Raw genomic sequence first — 18,885 nt, forward strand, 5'->3', positions numbered from 1 at the left:
ATTATCTGGATGATTGGAATAAATACATCTTCAAGTTTGCAGGTGACATAAAAACTTGGAAAACAAACAGATCCACCCAAAGTGTCCCAATGCATGGAGATTGTGACAGGCTGGAAGACTGAGCCACTTCAAGAGACACATTAAAAAACTGGACAGGGTCCAGCAGAAAGACAACAAAGTGATCAGAAGGTTGGAAAACTTTGTGAAAGAATTTAAAGGAATTGGGTTCATTCACCTAAAGAAGAGAAGATTCAGGTGAGATGTAATCACAGTCTTCCAAGAAGTACAAGATAATTACAGAGAAGATGGAGGTAACTCTCTTCACAAGGAACAAAGTGATAAGGCAAGAGGCAACAGGCACAGGTTGGTTCTGAAGTTCTGTCTAGATGCAACAACAAAATATTTACTGTGAGGACAATTTCATATTGGAACAGGCTGCCCAGAGAAATTGTGAACTTTCCCTTGACAAAAAGATTTAATCCTTAGCTTGACCAGGCTATGTCAAGATGATGTCCAGAGGATTGTTCCAATCTAGACTTTCCTAGGATTATATGAAGCCTGATAGATGTTGTGACCCTATTCAGTGACGAGGAAATAGAAAGAACAAAGCCAGTTTTTGCACCCAGACACTCTGGGCTCACTAAAACAGCCACATCTCAGGATGCTGGAAAATCCAGGGAAGCATTTTGCTATAACAACTTCAGGTATTACAGCTTCAAATGTTACATATTGCAAGATCCAGACAGTAACAAACATTCCTCACAGCCCTTGAGTCCAGGCTAACTCTGCCACTTAAACAAGCTCTGCAGGCCAGATCCATGCTAACCATAATGGCCCTTTCTGCTGCTGCAATCTATTTCAAAGTATATTAAAAGATGTTTTGCCCAGCAAATACTGGCCAGGCTGTAATAGTCTGGATTCTTCATATCTGTGCATAAGAGTGAAGTCTTTTTTTTCATGGAGTTAAGCAAAAATATACAAAATGGTGAAATGCACGTGATGATATAGAGTAAAGATAAATGTAAGGGAAACAGAGAAAGAAACAAATAATCTTTCAATGAATTAGCAGTACCTGATATAATAATCTGCACTAGCAGCCCTTCAGACAAAATTTCAATTTATTATCATAATTTTCTCTTTTTTCCAACATTCTGCAATGAACACTAGTCATGCAGAATAAACCCACTGTGTTAGGCAACTGTACAGTCTTATCTCAGATTACAATTCCACTTTCTCAACTTGTAAAATAATAGGACTGATGCAGGTGGTAGGCTATGGCATATGCCAGAGCCTAACAGCCTTCAAATGCTTTAACATATCATGGAAACACGTAAATAGAAAAAAATAATTATTCAGAAAAGGAAGATTACTTCTTCTAAAATATAAAAAATAAATAAATTTAAAATATTGATTCTACTATATTCCCCATCTGCCACAATTTACTTTTCCAAATCACCTAATTGATTGAAAGATACAATCCAGTTTAGTTTTATCTTTTAAGTTTGGCAGTTGCATGCCAAGTGGAACTCCTTCTGGGCTGACTGCAACATCACTTTATTTCCCACTGAAACACACATTAAACATCTGCATTTTAAAAAGTCTCCCCACTGCATCTGGTAACAGTACAGACTTGCTTTGCAACTATGCTAATATTCTGTTTTCTATGTTTCTCACATCTAGAGACTGAGAATCTTATGCTTAAGGAAAATATTTGGTTAAGCATGTCACAGTACCTTGAAAGTATGGTGAATCGCTGGGTTGATTTATCAATTGATCTTCATCTGTTCAGATTTTGGAAGCTTTTCCTAACTTGTACCTGATTAATTCTGAAAGAAAAGAAAAGGAAAAGAGTACAGCACTAAAACATTTGAAACCCCAACTCCGTTTCCTAATGATAAACGTGTCTATTTAAAAACGAATACGAACCATTTAATCAATTTTACAAAGAGAGTTTGTGCAATGGATTTCAAACTGAAAGGTAAGCAGGGAGCTGTTATGGTGTGTTCTGTCCAGGGGATCTCTAAATGGCAGCCTGACATTACCACAAAGGCATGCATCGGATGAAACCTCAATCTTCAGCCCAGTTACCGCACTCGCGCTGGCTCCCGCTGCCCAGGTTCCGAGCACGCGGCCGTGTCTGTAGCACAGAAATTACACTGGAAATACAACAATGCTGGGCTTTCTGCACAGGGCTTTTCTGAAATACAGCATGGCCCAACAACAGGGGCTCTCAGCATGCAGCCACTGACAGCTCAGCTTCACCACCATGCCACAGAACATGGAGAGGTAAAAATGATCCCTCACGTAATCAACATCAGGGACTGTCCCTGCACCACCGATGAAGAATTTAGAGAAATGTACAGAAGGAGGCCTTCCCACAAACAGCACCTCTATCATCTCAAGCTCAGGTTTTTAAGATCCTTTCATTCAATAAAATTAATGCTTATAAACTTGTTTATATAAACTAAACTTAATCCCAGTTTGCTTTAGTTTAGCATAAATCATTGCTAAGGCTAAACCAAAGCCCCATTAAAACTTAGAAAAAAGTTCTAACCAAAGCTAAACCAAATCAGCTAAAGCTAAACCAAAGCCCCATTAAAACTTAGAAAAAAGTTCAACTATTTTTGTGCACAGGTTATATTCAAGATCTATTAATTGATTTTTACAAGTGATTTGAAATAAAACTGGTGATTTTTTTTTCATCACTAAAAAGCCATGAAGATACATATAAATTAGCCAACCTAGAACAGGGACTGGATGACACTTCAGAGATAACTATTTTTTCCCCTTAAAGGACTAAAGTCCAGACAAGAGGAATGCAGTCCAAGAGGGCACCTGAGCTGTCCCCCAGCCTGTAGGGCTCTGCTCCAGTGGAAGGTGCCAAATGAAGCTTTTCCTGCCTTCTGGCTCTATCCTGTGGGAAGATGTCTGCCAACTAAGTTTGTATCTTTTAAGTCTTTTTATGCACTGAGGATAAACCCTTTTTTCATCTCTTCCTTTAAACTGCAGCAAAGCAGCTAACATTACCTTGACTGAGATCCTCTGGAGATATATTTACTATTTCTAAGATTGACTCTGCTCAGTGACATAGCTGATCTAAGAAGAACATCCTCACTTTCCAGTTACTGCATAAAATCCAAGTTACTTTCTAGTTACTGCATAAAATCCAATAAAATTCTAGTTACTACATAAAATCCAAATTTCTCTTGTTTTCAATGGACAAGACTTGAGAGCAAGTCCAATATTATTTTTTTTTCTCCCCTCTGCAGGCACTGTTTTGCTTTATGCTTAATAGACGTGATTCTCAGTAAATTTCTACCCTAGTAGAAGTCTCAGAAAATGTTTGTTACACATACAAATCTCACTGAATACTGCAGTATAAAACTTTCTGTTCAACTCCTGCTGCTGCTAACTAAGAAAATGCAATGCAGTGTTTACCAAGAATACTTTCTGTCCTTTAGTAGTTTAGGACAGGAGACTCTGAATTTATATGGATCATCCCCTTCCCAGCACATCATTCAAGGTTTAGCCTCAAAGTCCCAAGCCCTTCAAGAATATGACCTACCTGCTGTGGAAGTAATTCCACAAGTAATTTCCACAAAGGAAAATCCTCCTCCATCTCTAGCCCAATTTCCTTAGGGGATATGAGAGCTTTGCATGCAAAACATTCTTTCTTTTATCCTGATGTGTTACTTTTTTATAAAAGGCAAGTTCTGTTGCTTCATGAAAAAATGAAAACAAAAACTATAAAGCAGAAGACATCTCCAAAGACTTACAAATCTAGAAATAGGGTAGTAAAGAAATGGACAAGAGCGAAGGAAGGATCAGCAAAAATTTTATTCCTGTGTATGAAAGACCAGAGCATGCTATGCCACCACCTGTGAATTTTGCTGTAGGGATTACACCTGCAGTTGAGTTTGAAAGAAGTTAAAAGAGTAAGTCTCAAAAGAATAAACTGACAGCTTAATGACCCTTTAAAGAGAACTCTTTCCCTGGATAATGGGTGGCAGAGAACAGGAACGATTCTTGTTGAGAATTTACAGCAGGTCAATTACAACCACAACTGTCAGCAGAGTAACACAAGGAAGTCATGGGATGATTGAGAACAGGCCAGGTGGAGCTCTCTCCTTGGTACCCTGGAAAAGGGAGAGCTGGGTGAAAGGTGGAAAAATGACAAAAAAGCCAAAACAGCCATTCAGCAAAATGGAAAAAGGTCTGCATTTCCAAACCAGTGAAGCATTAAGTCTCTCTCATTGCCTGACTATCAAAGAAACTTGGACAAAATTGCTGTTTGATACTTTGAGGAGTTACTGATATGCAAGGCAGGGAACCACAGCCTGGCAGAGCAAAAGCTGTATACCTCAGCCAAAACTATATCCACACACATTACATATAATATAGGCAGTTACAATTACAAATGCATATTATTGATTTAAGGAGAGACACATTTACACAAAAATTATAATTGCAAATCAACTCATTAAAATAAAGAAAATGGAAATGTATGTGATGGAGCATCCCTAACTTTTGAAAGCATCAAAACTTATGCCTCAGCTATTGAAGGTCCTTTAACTCTGTTTCTTTTCAGATGCCAGAAATTTGGTGTAGAAAATTGCACCAAAAAATGTGCCAAAATTTTGGAACACTCTTTCCCCTATGTTACCTACTAAATATTCAAATTGAAGATAAAACACAAAGGCTATATTTATATAAGCAAAGCTGTGGACATGCAGGGTATAATCACACCCAGCTGTCAGTCTGGGGATGACCTCAGGAGGTCTCTGGCCCTCGGAGAGGCAGCAGCAGGAGGGTGTGCAGGGGCAGGAGCAGGGCAGCAGCAGCCCAGGGGCTGCTCTTGTGGCCAGCTGGCAACTCCAGGGCAAACCCCAGCAGCTGCCAGGCTAATCCTGCCTGTGCTGGACCCTGACTCTGAACCCCCCAGCTGCAGAATCCCAGGGGATCAAAGGTGGTACCAGAAGCACCAGGTGCAGAATTGGTCCTGCTTGTCTCTCCAGGAGACACAATGCTTCACATCTTCACAGACTGAGAAACAACTACCAGCCTCATTCAGAGATTAAATACCAAACTTCCATAAACACCAAGTGCAAAATTACAGCTTCTCAAGATTTCATGTATTTCCTATGTCTACCACTAGCAAGAGTTTCTCAGAATTACCTAAATATTTACTATTATTTGTGCAAACACAAATGCCACAGAATATTTGGTGTAAAATATAATAATGATACAAGTTATTCTGAAACTATTTCAAACATAGGTATCTTAATAATGAGAAAGATCAAACTTTAGTAACTAATCTTTCAGTTGCTACATAACTCATACCTTAATCAATGGAGAAGCAATAACACCATTTGGATAATTGACAAAAATTGCAAAATGATTATGCACAGCAAAGTGCACTTGATGGGTCTTAACTCTGACTACTGTAATTTTCCTTTGTCTAATGACAACAGGCAAAGACCAGCATTCATTATCTTCCTCAACAAATCATGTCATCACCGATTTTATCTTCCAACAATTTCTCTTTTAACTTAGAAGTCTTCTTCGGCAGCAAGATTAACAAAGTCGTAAGAACCCTTTGCATATTCCACTTCAACAATTTAAGTAAAATGACACAAAGCATTGAACAAAAAGGTAAAAAAATACCTCATTTCAGAAATAATGCAAGATTTTCTATAAGCAAGTATTTTGTCCTATATTTCAAAACACCCACATCTTGCAGTATTATTTATGCCACAATTTGTTTCAAAGTTCAATCCCTAAAACACATTATCTTCTTGCAGCAAACTAAGATAAATATGGACAGTTGGAATTATATTTATACATTTCTTTAAAAATTGTATTTATATATGTCTGTAGAGAAGAAAAAGATATGTTCTGCATTTTAAGCCACAGGAATATTTCATACCAATTACAACTTGTATTACATCAGAAACACAAACAATGAAAGCCTGGTAGCTAGCAGTAAGACACTGGACATCAGGATTTTCCATTTTTAAAACAAAACAAAAACCTGATTGCATAATTTAAAAGGGTGCATGAAGTAAAACAATAATGAAGTAAAAAAACTAAGAAAAATATACAAACATATAATATAAACATACTTTTATACAAACATATAATATAAACATACTTTTCAAGACAGAAAGGCACAGCTAATCAAGGCAATTGAGAGTACATGAATAATAGGATTTGCAAAATTTATTACTGAGCTTCTCTGTTAAAGGTAACATTATTCAAATGACACCGTCACAGTTATTGCAGATTAAGGATTTCAAATTAGCTTCTTGTGTATATCATTATTTTGAGTAGCTGCATTTTATCTGTCTAATTTTAAATTACTGCAGGCAGATGAAAGTCATCCTAAAATCTGACTCATAATTCAGGTACCATAGCACTAACCTGAACAGAGATGCTGGTTCCTACACAGGTACAACACTATTCCCAATGTAAACAAAGGACACTGGCATGCACCCCAGGCTAAGGATGTCAGCATTTTTCAGACACCTTTCTGACTGTTCCATTTTATGGTGATGCAATATGACCTACATTTTCAACGGCCAAAGAGAGACAGAGAGATAGAAAGGGAGGAGATAGAGAAAATAAAGACAGACAGACCTTTGCTGTCCTTATCCTCCACCAACTACAGCTTTAGCTGTCCCTCATGGGGGTAGTAATGGGCAAGAATAAAAGCAGAATAACCTTATCACAAATTCTGAATGAGAAGCTGAAAGATAGGCAAGTGTAAGAAACAGCAAGATTTTTTCCTACAATCCTGTGAACAAGTACATAGTGACACCCTCAATAGGAAAGAACAGCAGAATCAATAATTTTATGATCAATTGCCAGAACAAAGCTGTCTGCAATACAGATGCATATTTTACTACCTTGTATTTCCTCTCATGTTCCTACCACTTCATTTCCATGTATTCCCTTAAGATCTCGAACAAAACACAAAATAATCCTCATCATTATCATCATTTTTACAGGGAGAGGAATTGAGGAAGGAGTGATTTGCCTACAGTTACATACCAGGCCTAAGGCAGGCTTGGGAACACAAAGCATCACTCTTCATTATCTCTGTCCTCTGCAATCTATCAGGGACTGTGATACCTGTCACTCTAATATATAATCTTGACATAATACCAGAATTATCTCTATCTTGTATTTCTCGCACATGAACTTCACAGAGAAATCTGTACTAAATTATTATTAATAATCCTAACTCTCAGAAAGCTTTCCCTCACAAATGGTGGTCCATATTTCTCAGTCTGGCTCTGGAAATGCACTTGACTGAGCTGTAAAACTCAGCTCTGAAAATGTTAATGGTCTTTTTCATTAGAAACATGTGAAAATATAGAACTAATAAGATCTTTGGGTGGTTTTTTTTTGTGGTTTGGCTTTTTTATTATTTCTTTTCAAACATCTGTAGTTTTCCACAGTTAAAACTAGTATTTAATAAATTAAAAGCTTGTTGCTAAGTTTGTTTTAAGCAAAAATCAAGACATTTTAGTTTTTGGTTATTCTTCTTTAGGGCAAAAATATCCTGCAGAATATCTGCAAAGCACTTAGAGCTGGTAGTTAATACAATATGCAAAATAATAATATTTAATTTCTTTATGTTTAAAACTGAAAGCCAAAACATGATCTTAAGTATATCTCTGTACATCCAGAATTACTTCAGATATTTCCAAAGAGATTCTTGGGATTTGCACATAGATAAACAAGACTGTAATTTGGCATGGTATTTGAAACCAGAGATCAATAAAATGTATAGACTAATCCTAGGTTTGAACTGTGATTTTATGATAACAGCAGCTTTCTTATCAAGCAGCATTCATCTCATGAAGTGCAATCAGCCCTGCACAGCAAGGGGTGAGAAACTGTTGCTCATTTGCTTGAGTGCCTCTGCCTTTTCCAACAGCAACTTCCTATCAAAATGTTTAGCAGCGAGGAGTTAGGGAGGCAAACAGCACCTACACCAAGAGTGAGAAAGTAAAAACTTAAAGCCCATCCTATTTTATAGAGAAGAGACACGGAGAATCAAGGGACAGACAGCTACCAAATACGAGGGAAGGGAAATAACCTGTGTAATGATGGGGAAAAGCCTGGAAATTGAGAAAGGATGGACACTGCAAAGGGAGGATGGGATGCAGGGGGTAGGGTGAAAGACACAAGGTCTTAAGCAAGAAAGAGAATTATTTCTCCTTCAACACAGGCCTAAAAAAACTGTGGGGAAGTCCTCATTCAGTTAAATGAAATTACAATCACACATTTCTCCATTCCTATTATCCCTGACTGCACTTTGGTCAATCTATTTTACTCTTTTAAATTGAATTTAGTGAAAAACTGATATTTCTTCCATTATAAACAAACTTATTTCTGTTAATCTAGGACATACTTGTGCTGATATAAAAGAAATCTCTTCCATATTGTCAGCATTACTAAAGCTCTCCTTTGTGAATATTTCACTTCAGTATTTGCTATCATTTTTTTCCTTTTTTTTTCCTTTCTTCATAGTATCTCTGTCACAGTTCAGAAGGGAAAGAAGCAGAAGTGGCACTTTTATTGCTGTCCAACACCATAAAAATTTCAGCTGGAGAAGCCAGTCAGTGCAGGCACCAAGCCCAGCATCCATCCCAGAACGAAACTTCCCTTTGCCTACCAGTGACTGCCACCTAGAGCCAGAGTGCACCAAGCAGGACAGAAATCAATGTTACAGCAGCAACAGAAACGTCAGCCCCAGCCAAAAGAAAAATATAAACCAAGAACTCACACTCTAGAAAGTTACATCCAACTGGAAAGATTAAATCAGTTAGGTTTCTCTTCTTAACATGCCTTCTGAATAATGAGCATTTGGCTCATGTCTCCCTGTTTTTCTCTGAAAACTGGTATTTAGTTATACATTTTGAGTCACATATGTGGGAAAATATATATAAAATAGCACTATACTGCTTTTTAAGTACATCCTGTGTTTCAGTTTGTTTGCTAAAAAATGTGCTGGGCCACGCTAAGAAACTGACTACAGAATTTCATCATTAGTTGAAGATGCAATGGTGACATTTCAAAGACTTACCTGTATTAAATGCTGACAAGGCTTTAACATTCATGACATTAGTGATATTAATAAGACAAGAAATGTCTTTTTAGTGGCATCAAAGTTAATTAAAAACCCTAATATTTTCATTTTAAGAAATACACTCATACTCACCCAAATATACCAGTGGCTTGAATGTCTACAAAAGCCCACCCAAGCAAACAGCACTGCTGACACACTATAAGCTTAACACATATTTATAAACTGTATTAATTCATAGCTGCTTATTATACTGTATAAAATCATATCTTTTTCTAACTACTACTTATGTAACTATTAATAAGGTGCCTAATTCTCAAGCATTAGTCAAACAACCACTAGATACTCTTTAAGAGAATAAAAGGAAGGATTTTTTTGTTATCATTTACCTGGAGAATATAATAATTTGCATTTTAAAATATTCCCAGTAGCAGTTCCCTTCTCTGTGAATTATACACTGCTGCAAAGGCAAAGCTGTGTGAGTGTTAGCATATTCTTTAGCTATTAAAATAATTTATTAGCTATGACTAATAATGCCTTGTGAAGAAATCAGTTCTCCAGTTTCCTCACTCTGCTGCTCATGGACAGGCAGACTGGTAACAGAGCATTGGAAAAACAGAGGATTTCTTCTCACATTTATCATTCCATTAGATACACAACCTCCAGGTTAGACACTACCCCTCCTTTTACTGCTAGTCCCACTAAGAAATTAATTTTTCCCAAGGGGCTACATGTTCACAGATAAAATGAAATTAAATGGAATTACAAACCTCACTGTTGAACACAGCTACCTAAATATGAACTAAATGTCAAGCTGTAGTTACTGAAATCAACAGTTTGAGTGCAGCCAGCTGGAAAAATTGCTCATTCTGATCCACACTCAGGACATACTTTCCCCCACAAGGCACTCCACGAATCCCCATCATTTTTCCAAGCAGAATAACAATTCTGCAACTGGCCTAGATGCAACACTGCAGCAGAGAAGAATATTTAAACAGCAGGATGACAGGGACTCACTGTAGAATTGTCCTGGAGGACGACATGAAAGAACTGCCAAAAAACCCAAACCCGTTGAAAAACACAACATTTCCTTGACAACTACAGCTTTTCTTACAGATACAACAAATTCCACTTGAAATAGAACTGATGAACAGGTCACAGAGCTGGAGAATAGCTTTCAGCATGATCCTGTTAAAATGTCTCCAGTTAAGAGATCTGTTAACCAAAGGGGAGACAGAAGGAACCTCCAAAGGTCAGCCAGTCCATCCCTCAGCCCCAAGGCATGATAACTCAGCTACCTGGTGGGAACAATCCAAGCAATCAAACCTGTTCTCAAAGACCTGGGGCAATGGATAAGCCATTGTCCCACGGGTGATTATTCCATCCTTTCAATACTTCCACTAGAGAACTGTGTTTGTCTGTGATCAATCTTCATTGCTTGAATGTGACCTATTTATTTCTCCCCCTGCCACAGCCCCCTGCTTTGCAATGCCCTCCAACAGATCTGTGTTCTCACCCTCTGAGTCCCCTCTTTTTTATTTTTACTTGTAAGGAATTTTGCAAGGAATTGCATTCTTGTGGCAGACACACATTGTTTATGCATCGTGGTTTTTTTAAATCTTCAAGCACTGGCATCTCCACACCTCCTCTCTCCTAATTTCATTCAATACAGACCTGATGTCCTCCATGAGTGCACTTAATGAATACTTTATTTCAAAACTAAAGCAGATCAAGCAGACTTATTTCCACAAACTCAGAATCTTTAATATTACATAGATTTACTTTGTTTTTTTGTCTAAGGAAGTTTACAAAGCTCAGCTAAAACACAGCATGCACCCCTACTCTATGCAGTGATTTCACAGATAAGTAAAACAAATAAAAGCATAGATGATATTCCCATCACTTTAAAAATTCAAGTCTTGTTCATGAGTTAATAAAATGGCACTATTATGGTGTGAGCACGAATATAAAAAAGAGCTTGGCCCAATCACCCTGCAACAAAACTATGCAGTTCCCCATTGTTATCAGAGATGGTGCTCAAAGAACAGCTGTGAAAAACCAGAATCACAAAAAAATACTCATCAAATGGCAAGAAAAAGTCATAAATTGATCAGAAAGCTTCAAAGTAAATCTTCACAAAATATGACCACATGAAAGTAAGGTTTTTCTTTTATATATCCTCCAGTATTATATTTATGTGTGTAAAGTCTCAATAGTTATGTTTTCTCTTTTTGAAGTATTTCTTTTTCTAAGGCAAATATCACCCTTAAGCTTTAAATTCTCTGATGACAACAGACAACTGTATCTCATATCAACATTGCTCTGGATGAGACACTTGCCTGGGAAGATCTTTGACTCCAGAGATGATGGAATTTCCAATTGCTCCTCCCTCCTTTCCCAACCAAAGGATAATGGAGCATTGCCAAGTCTGGGCCCTGCTGACAATTGGATGAGCACAAACCATTCCTTTAACTGCACTCACACAGAGTTAAGGAGATATTTTCCTATTTCTTTGTAAAAAAAAATTACATTTTGTTGTGAATTGCTGTACATTTCTTAATCACAACACACAGAGATGTATCCTACCCACACCTCTCAGAAGGTGCCTGTGCCAGGGCTGCTACTTATTTTTCCCCAAGCCATGACAATTATTGCAGCTGCTTAAAAGACACCACCTGCACAGAAGCCAGCAGAGAACAACTGCTTTTCGAAGACAACTTAACTTTTAGAAGCCTTTGTAAAGAAGCAACACATTCTCATAGCATCCATCTCAAAAAGAAGATGCAGGGCAGCAATTTCACTGACTGCTATTAGCAGAAAGAGAAGAAAATGTAGGTTGCAAAATGGCTGTCTTAGAGTTGAAACCCTGTGCCAAATTTAGTAGGCTAGTCCTAGAAAGACTGGGAGACAATTGCAAACTAAGATTTGATAAGAACAATCCAGTCATTGGGAAATTTGTTACCTGTGTTATCATCATAAGTCTACACTAACATTTGAGAAGATGAGTAAGGTTCAAAATCCCTTCAAGGGCTTTTAAACATTTGAAAACAGCAGCTCTTGAGCTATTTCCTTCCATTTGTTTGATGACATGAACTACAGTTACAGTCAGTCATTCCTTGTGCAAGCCTTTCACATAACAACAGGATAGAAAAGCTCCACCAGAAAATCTGACAATAAATATCCTCCCATTCCAATCCAGGCAAAGTAACTGCAACTCAAGTGCAATTTGGGTACTTCTAAAAGTAAATTTCAAATTAATGACATTAAAAAAAATCTCATATGTTTCATTTTAATATACATGTGCACAATTTTATTTCAGGATATGTTATTGTTCCACACCATCCTAACTTTTTATATTTACACACACAGAGCAAAAACCACAAGCAGTTCTCAGAAATGCAAAAAAACCAAACCACCAACTCATAACTGCCAAAGTGACACTGGAATGAAAACTGAAGTGAAAATATTTACCATGAGCCACAAAATCACAGGTGCATACTTATTAATAGCATGGCTTTGTTTTACTCTAATCTCCTACAAGCCAATCTTTATTAATCTAAGTTATAACATCCAATTTTTCTGCCTTGCCTGTTTTATTAGTTCAATTCTCTCTGTGTATAATCAAAATTTAATTTTTTATTAAAAGAAAAGCAAAAGACAGGGGATCAAAAAGAACTCGTGATTTTCAAGCAGTCTGCACTAATGTTTTGCAAAAAAGAAAATGCAACAAGCAAATCTGAATAATTGTTTACAAAACATTTAAGGAAAAGTTACCTTGTAACCTGCTTGAAATAAAACATTGCAATAATAGATACATTGTTACCTAATTTCATAACTACTACTAAAAGAAATAACACTTTGGGCTTAATGTTTTGGGTACACGTATAACCACTTCCAAATCTCAAATGAAAATGTACATATATGTATACATACATATGGATACACATATACTTTATAGATAATGTATTTTGTGTCCAATTCCTCTGTTTCCTGATGTTTGACATTAGCTTGTCTATTTACCTTTTGTAACTCACCAAAACATTTTATGAAGCTGATTATTTTATTCCACAATTTGTTGGAGTTTTTCTTCCTGTTCTTTATACTTCTCAAGTTCAAATTCTATCCCTGATGGAAATAAAGTACAGAAACCACCAGAGAGGCACTTGTACATCTTTGAAAAGAACCTGACCTGCAATGCAAAAATTATCTTGATTGTTCTTTTCTTGCACTTCTGAAATTACTGGTTTGCTCTTATGAATTACTCCCTAAACACCTTAGTCCTCAGTCACTGGATATCTTTTGTGTTGGGTCTCACTGCTGTGTTCAGTCTATCATTCTGACAGCAACACCACCTCGTACTAGTCAACAGTCTGGTGATTACAAAATTCACTCTGATGGAAAGAATTACGGGCATTAATCCCCTCAGGAAGGAGGAGAGCTGGGTTGAAGTCTCCCACACATGTGGTGAACAGCCCAGCAGATAACAGCTCTGCTAATGATGAAAAGGGAACCAGAACCACCACCACCTCCTGGGTTTTGAAAGCAAAGATTGACCTTTGCTCCCTTTTTGAAAGAAAGGGCTTATGATCCTAATTTCAAGAGAGCATGAATCCAAAATGCTCCCTGGAGAAAGGTGCTTAGCCCTGGCAAGAGGCAGGATTTAAGCACATTCCTACTTCAGCTACTGCATAGAAAATGTGCAGATTCATCATCTCCTTCAAGCCTTTCTGGCTGGTATAATTTTAACAAAACACCAACAAACACTAAAGAATTTGGCTCCCCACCTTCATGGAAACATGACCCAACTGGCCTCAGGCAGACCAGCCTTCCCTTTTTGACCAGCCTGAGCCACAGCCTGGATCTGCCCCTCCTGGGTCTGACAGTCTCTGCTGGAAATGCCCAGTTATCCTCTCATCACATTTCCCTTGAAATATTTGTTTAAACCATCTGTTTAGACAGCATTTGAAGCAAGTTTAGAAGCTACATTTGGCACACCAGAAAGAGAAAGTGAAGAGAATGTGCCATCTTCCTAAGGTCACAACTTCATTTTAGGGTTTTACACTGTTTCCAGTCCTTATTGGGAGGCCAACAGTGGTCAGAAACAAAGTTCAGTGTTTTCACAGGATCATGGAATCACAGAGCCACAGAATATTATGAGCAGGAAGAAACCCATAAGGATCTATCTATCTAACCCAACTATCCCCCCTGTGCCTGAAAACATTGTCCTAACACTCCTTGGGCTCTGGCAGGTTTGGGGAGCCTGTTCCAGTGCCCAACCAGTACCCCCTGTATTTCATTCAACATTTTACAAACAAAAACCTGAGCAGGCATCACCCAAGCATGTAATCATGCCTCCAATTATTTCTATTTCTCTGCTCAGGCTTGTACCTCAGAAATTGGGGGTGAGAACGTGTGTCAGTGTATCATGTTCAATGCGAACAGTAAATTTTAGTTGTGTTTGAACATTACCCACTGGCAGAGTTTCTCTATTACAAGAAAAAAAACTATTAAATAATCCAAAGCAAAATATAAACCTCATTTAAAACAAGAAGCAGATGTTTATCAATAGACCTGATACCCTTTCTCCATCTCCTGAGACAGAAGCCTTTCTTTCAACATCTCCCCATGATGCAGCCAAGCTCAAAGCCTTGTAAAATTTCTCTGTCTTCTCTCGGTGTTCGGGACTGCTTTTAAAAAATAAAGAAAACAAACTTAACCAACCAATTTTTTTTAAACTTCAAAAAGCTGAGTCAGAAGCTGTGCAAGAGCTCTGATTCAGCTTTCTTAGCTGAGCCAAAGCATCCACGTGATGCAGAGAACACCGCTCTGGAGTCGGGCAGGAGCTCTTTCCAAAGGAGGAAATGCCTGGCTTCCCTCGCAAGTGTTGTGCAAAGTTTCCTCAGTAGCACTAACAGTTATTTATTTAAACTTGATACAAGTCAATATGATATTCACAGCTCTCTTATTGTTCATCCAATGTTTCAAACCACAGCTAAATAAAAATATTTACCATTTGGCCCCATGCCAGCGAAGACAAATTCTTCTAAGTCAGTGGTAAAACCTCATTAAACATCCACCTCTTCCTCTGAAAACCCTGGCACAGCACTGAGCACTAGCACAGCCATGAACTGAAGGACTGAGGAAGGAAAAAACAAAAATATGCTCTCTTTCCGTAGTAAAATAAAATAAAGCGAAAACATCCTACCAATAAATTAAGAGAATGCTAGAAAATTGACTAATCTTCTGAAAAAAACCTCCAAAATAATAAAGTCTGCTTTCTTACAAAACACATGAAACAGAATCCCAGAACAGCATGAAATGCCACCCCAAAATTACCTGAGTCTCTTTAAATCACAGAATGCAGACATCATGTGGGATCTCCGAGCCACTGCACAGGCAGTCTACAGTATTAATAATTTTTAAATTACAAGAAAATTCTAACCAGCTTATCTGTCCTGCAGTGACACAGAGTTTCTCGAGACACTTGTTAAAACACCTTGACTCTCTTGCTAAGTGGGAATCCCAGTCCCTGTGCCATGCACAGGGTGCCACTCCTGCTAATGCCACTGCTCCACCAGAGCCCCTTTTGGCACACACACACACAGGGCACACCTTCCTTGGCACCCCTGCACCTGAAAGCTCTGGCTCCTGCACTCAATACCTGCACTTCCAGTATCAAGAAATTTCAAGCTGAGTTTGACAAGCTTTAATAAATTAGTCACAGATCATCCTGAAATGTACAATAATTGATCCTCAAGCTTCATGCATATTCAGAAGGATCTGGATATGAAATTTGGAAAGCTGTTAGATAATTCCTGTGAAGATAGCTGAAAGAGGACAATATCAGAATGCCACCTGTGTAATTGAGATTAACTAAGACACAGAGCCCTTACTTAGGAAAAAAATATTTCAAAGGACCATGCAGCACTATTATTTTTTTACTAAAATAAGCTTTTCTCTCTTCAAGAGAAAATTACTAGTGATAAAATGTCTTTCTAATGAACAAAATATTTCCAGGACTAATATTTTTTAAGGTGCTTCCATCAAAACTTCTGGAATTTTACAAGCTTCTTCCAGTTACAAAATAAAAAAATAACAACTAAAACCAATACTGTAGACCACAACTTGTGGTTACACTATTATCTGAGAGGAGCCTGGATTTTAAAGTATGGGATTAACAGTACATTTAATCAATCTTGGTAACACAGGCAGTAGACAGCAAAATTGATTATTGTTCAGATAATAAAATGTTGCATTTTAAAATTATTGGTACTATCACTACAGTCACAACAAGTATTTTCACCCTCCCTTCTCCCATTCTGCTGTAACTCTATGAAAATGGGCTGGCTCTGCAGAAACACAAGAGTCCATGTCAGGAAAGCTTTCTACAAGGCTAAGAACCACTCACTACTTTTTATACCTCAATCACTGGGTTGAAATATTTCAGGTTTATCTGCCAAGAGTGACTATTTTAATATCTGCAGAATTAGACAGCCAGTGTCTTAGAATTTTTACAGAACAAGATGACAAGCTCTTGGAACACTGATGCTAATTTTCAGTAAATGCTGAGGCTACAAAAGACTGCAGAGAAAATAAAGCTCTAACATAATTTAAAATGAGAAAAGCAGTCTGATAGGTTAGCTTGGTATCAGTCTTGCACAGAATCCTGGTATATAATCTACAGAAAGATAAAGGATGGTGGTAAAAAGTAATGCTAAACATAGACTTACAGAAAATAGGTCTCACTAAATAAATTTGGTATGGCTTTCTGACAAGAATATAGGTTGGGCTGGATAAAAATACCCTGCAGTTTCTGACCTACTATACTTAGATCTCTGTAAGATTTGGTGCTACACAAAAGTCTGATTTAGAAGTTAGTCAACATGAAGAAAACCTGGAATCTAAAACCACCTCATAAATTATTAGGGAGGCTAAAGAAAAATATTTTAAATCCACCTTGTCAATAGTTAAAAGCTGTTTTCTCAGCTCTTAAAAATCATAGCTCATTATAGCCTGCAATACTATAAAAAGCTTCTTCCCCTTCAACTTTTTTTGTGGTTAGGAAAAAAATCATATACACACAGAGTTAAAGAAAAAGGGAGGAGGAATACAGTCACTTTAAACTTTTGCTCTCATAGATGGTTTCTCAGGAAAGAAAACTTCAGCACTAACAGATTTCCTCAACAAAAAAAACCATCAGTGCACTTAAAAGCCATATTTTCAGGAAAAACAAGTATACATATGAAAAATCAAAGCCAGTTGCACACACGTGTAACATCTTGCAGTACTAAACTTACCTAGGTTATACCTCTTGCATCCAGAGTCACCTGGAAACATTACAGAGGATCATTTAACACTTTTGACAAGGACAGATGTGCAACAAATTATTATGTATAAGCTGCTCCAGGGTCTTACCATATGGCACACATAAAAGAATTCAAGGAAAGAGGGAAAACTGTGACTTTTTAGCTTGGTTGAAAGCACACACAGGTACTTGTTCCAAAAGAGTTGGCACAGTCAGGTGCTATCCCCTGTGCAAGAAATTTTTCCTATTGTGTGAATCTCCACTACTGATGCTTTAGGGAAGGTCCAGAGCTACTCAGTGCTCCTGCTGGTCACTTGAAGGATTATCTGAAAGACTGCAGCTGATAGAATCTGCACAGGGTACCCAAAGTGGTGAAGGACAAATAAATAAGAGTAAGTCAATCCTCTTCCAGACATCTACACCATCCATCACGCTGAATTAATGGCAAAGACATGGCTTTGGGTATGCAGCCCAGTGCAACACCCGCCTCACATGAGAAACAAGGGTTGTTTCACACTTAAAGATGAGGAATTCTACTTGGAAATGGAGCAAAGCAAAACAAAAACTCCTAAGGCACAATGAATTCTCAAATGCATACAGGAACCCAGCAAGCTGGAACTGACTTCCCAAGCAAAAACATCCCATGGATATTCAATATGTCAAATGGAGCAGGAGAGAAAACAGGCTGTTACATCAATACCTGCCCTTAGTGAGATTCTTGATGATGTATTTACCAAGTTCTACTTGCATTCTAAAGGAGAAAAGTTAATGAACATTGGTGATGCCTGAAAGCTCTGTCTTAAAAAGAAAAATAATGGCTTTGTTCTCAAAGTTGTTCTTATGAGCTTAAGACCCAGAACAAAAAATTTCATAGAAGCTTGTAATTAGTAACACATGAAGAATGGAACAAAAGTCATTAAATATAATAAACTAGTCATATGTGCTGCTGTATTCTAAATTAATTACTCAAGGACTATCTATTTGTCATTCCAGAGACCTTAATAAGACTATCTGACCAAGAGTGGAATGATGAACAAAAAGTGAGAAAAGATTGTATTGGATTAAATGACAGAAAATTACAGAAGTTTTGAGATTATTAAATAAATAATTGTGGATTTTCACTGACAACAGTCTTCAGTTCTGACCAACTTCTCTGTGTGATAGCGCTCAGAAAATGGAAAGAGCTCAGAGAGGTGTAAGAAAAATATTAAGTCTTGATTAAATGGATGTTTCAAAATGCTTAAGACTTCCAAAAGGAAGTAAGTGGATAAAGAAGAAAGGCAGTAACTGCACAAAATTTGCATAGAGAAGTTCAGCTAGGTCTTCTCCTCACCCTTTAGCAAAATACTAGGTTGTACCATAGTGACCAAAGCCTTAAGAAAAACAAAGATTTTAGTCAAACCAACTAAATGGAACATATCAGAGTTCACAGAAGTGAGCACCTTCAGTACAGCTTACACAGTTCATGAATGCATGGCCCATTCTT

At 37.5% G+C, this 18,885-nt stretch overlaps 1 protein-coding gene across 2 annotated transcripts in view; it reads right to left on the reverse strand.

Moving 5' to 3' along the window:
* ATXN7 (ataxin 7) overlaps positions 1 to 18,885 on the reverse strand; it is an 86,708-nt gene that overhangs the window by 65,970 nt on the left and 1,853 nt on the right. For both annotated transcript variants that reach the window (XM_064723771.1, XM_064723770.1), the window contains exon 2: positions 1,734 to 1,826. The gene's annotated coding sequence lies outside the window, so the exon portion shown is untranslated. The remainder of the gene's footprint in view (positions 1 to 1,733; positions 1,827 to 18,885) is intronic.

This window comes from Zonotrichia leucophrys, chromosome 12 (genome assembly GCF_028769735.1).
Source record: "Zonotrichia leucophrys gambelii isolate GWCS_2022_RI chromosome 12, RI_Zleu_2.0, whole genome shotgun sequence".
In the NCBI taxonomy this organism is placed as follows: domain Eukaryota; kingdom Metazoa; phylum Chordata; class Aves; order Passeriformes; family Passerellidae; genus Zonotrichia; species Zonotrichia leucophrys.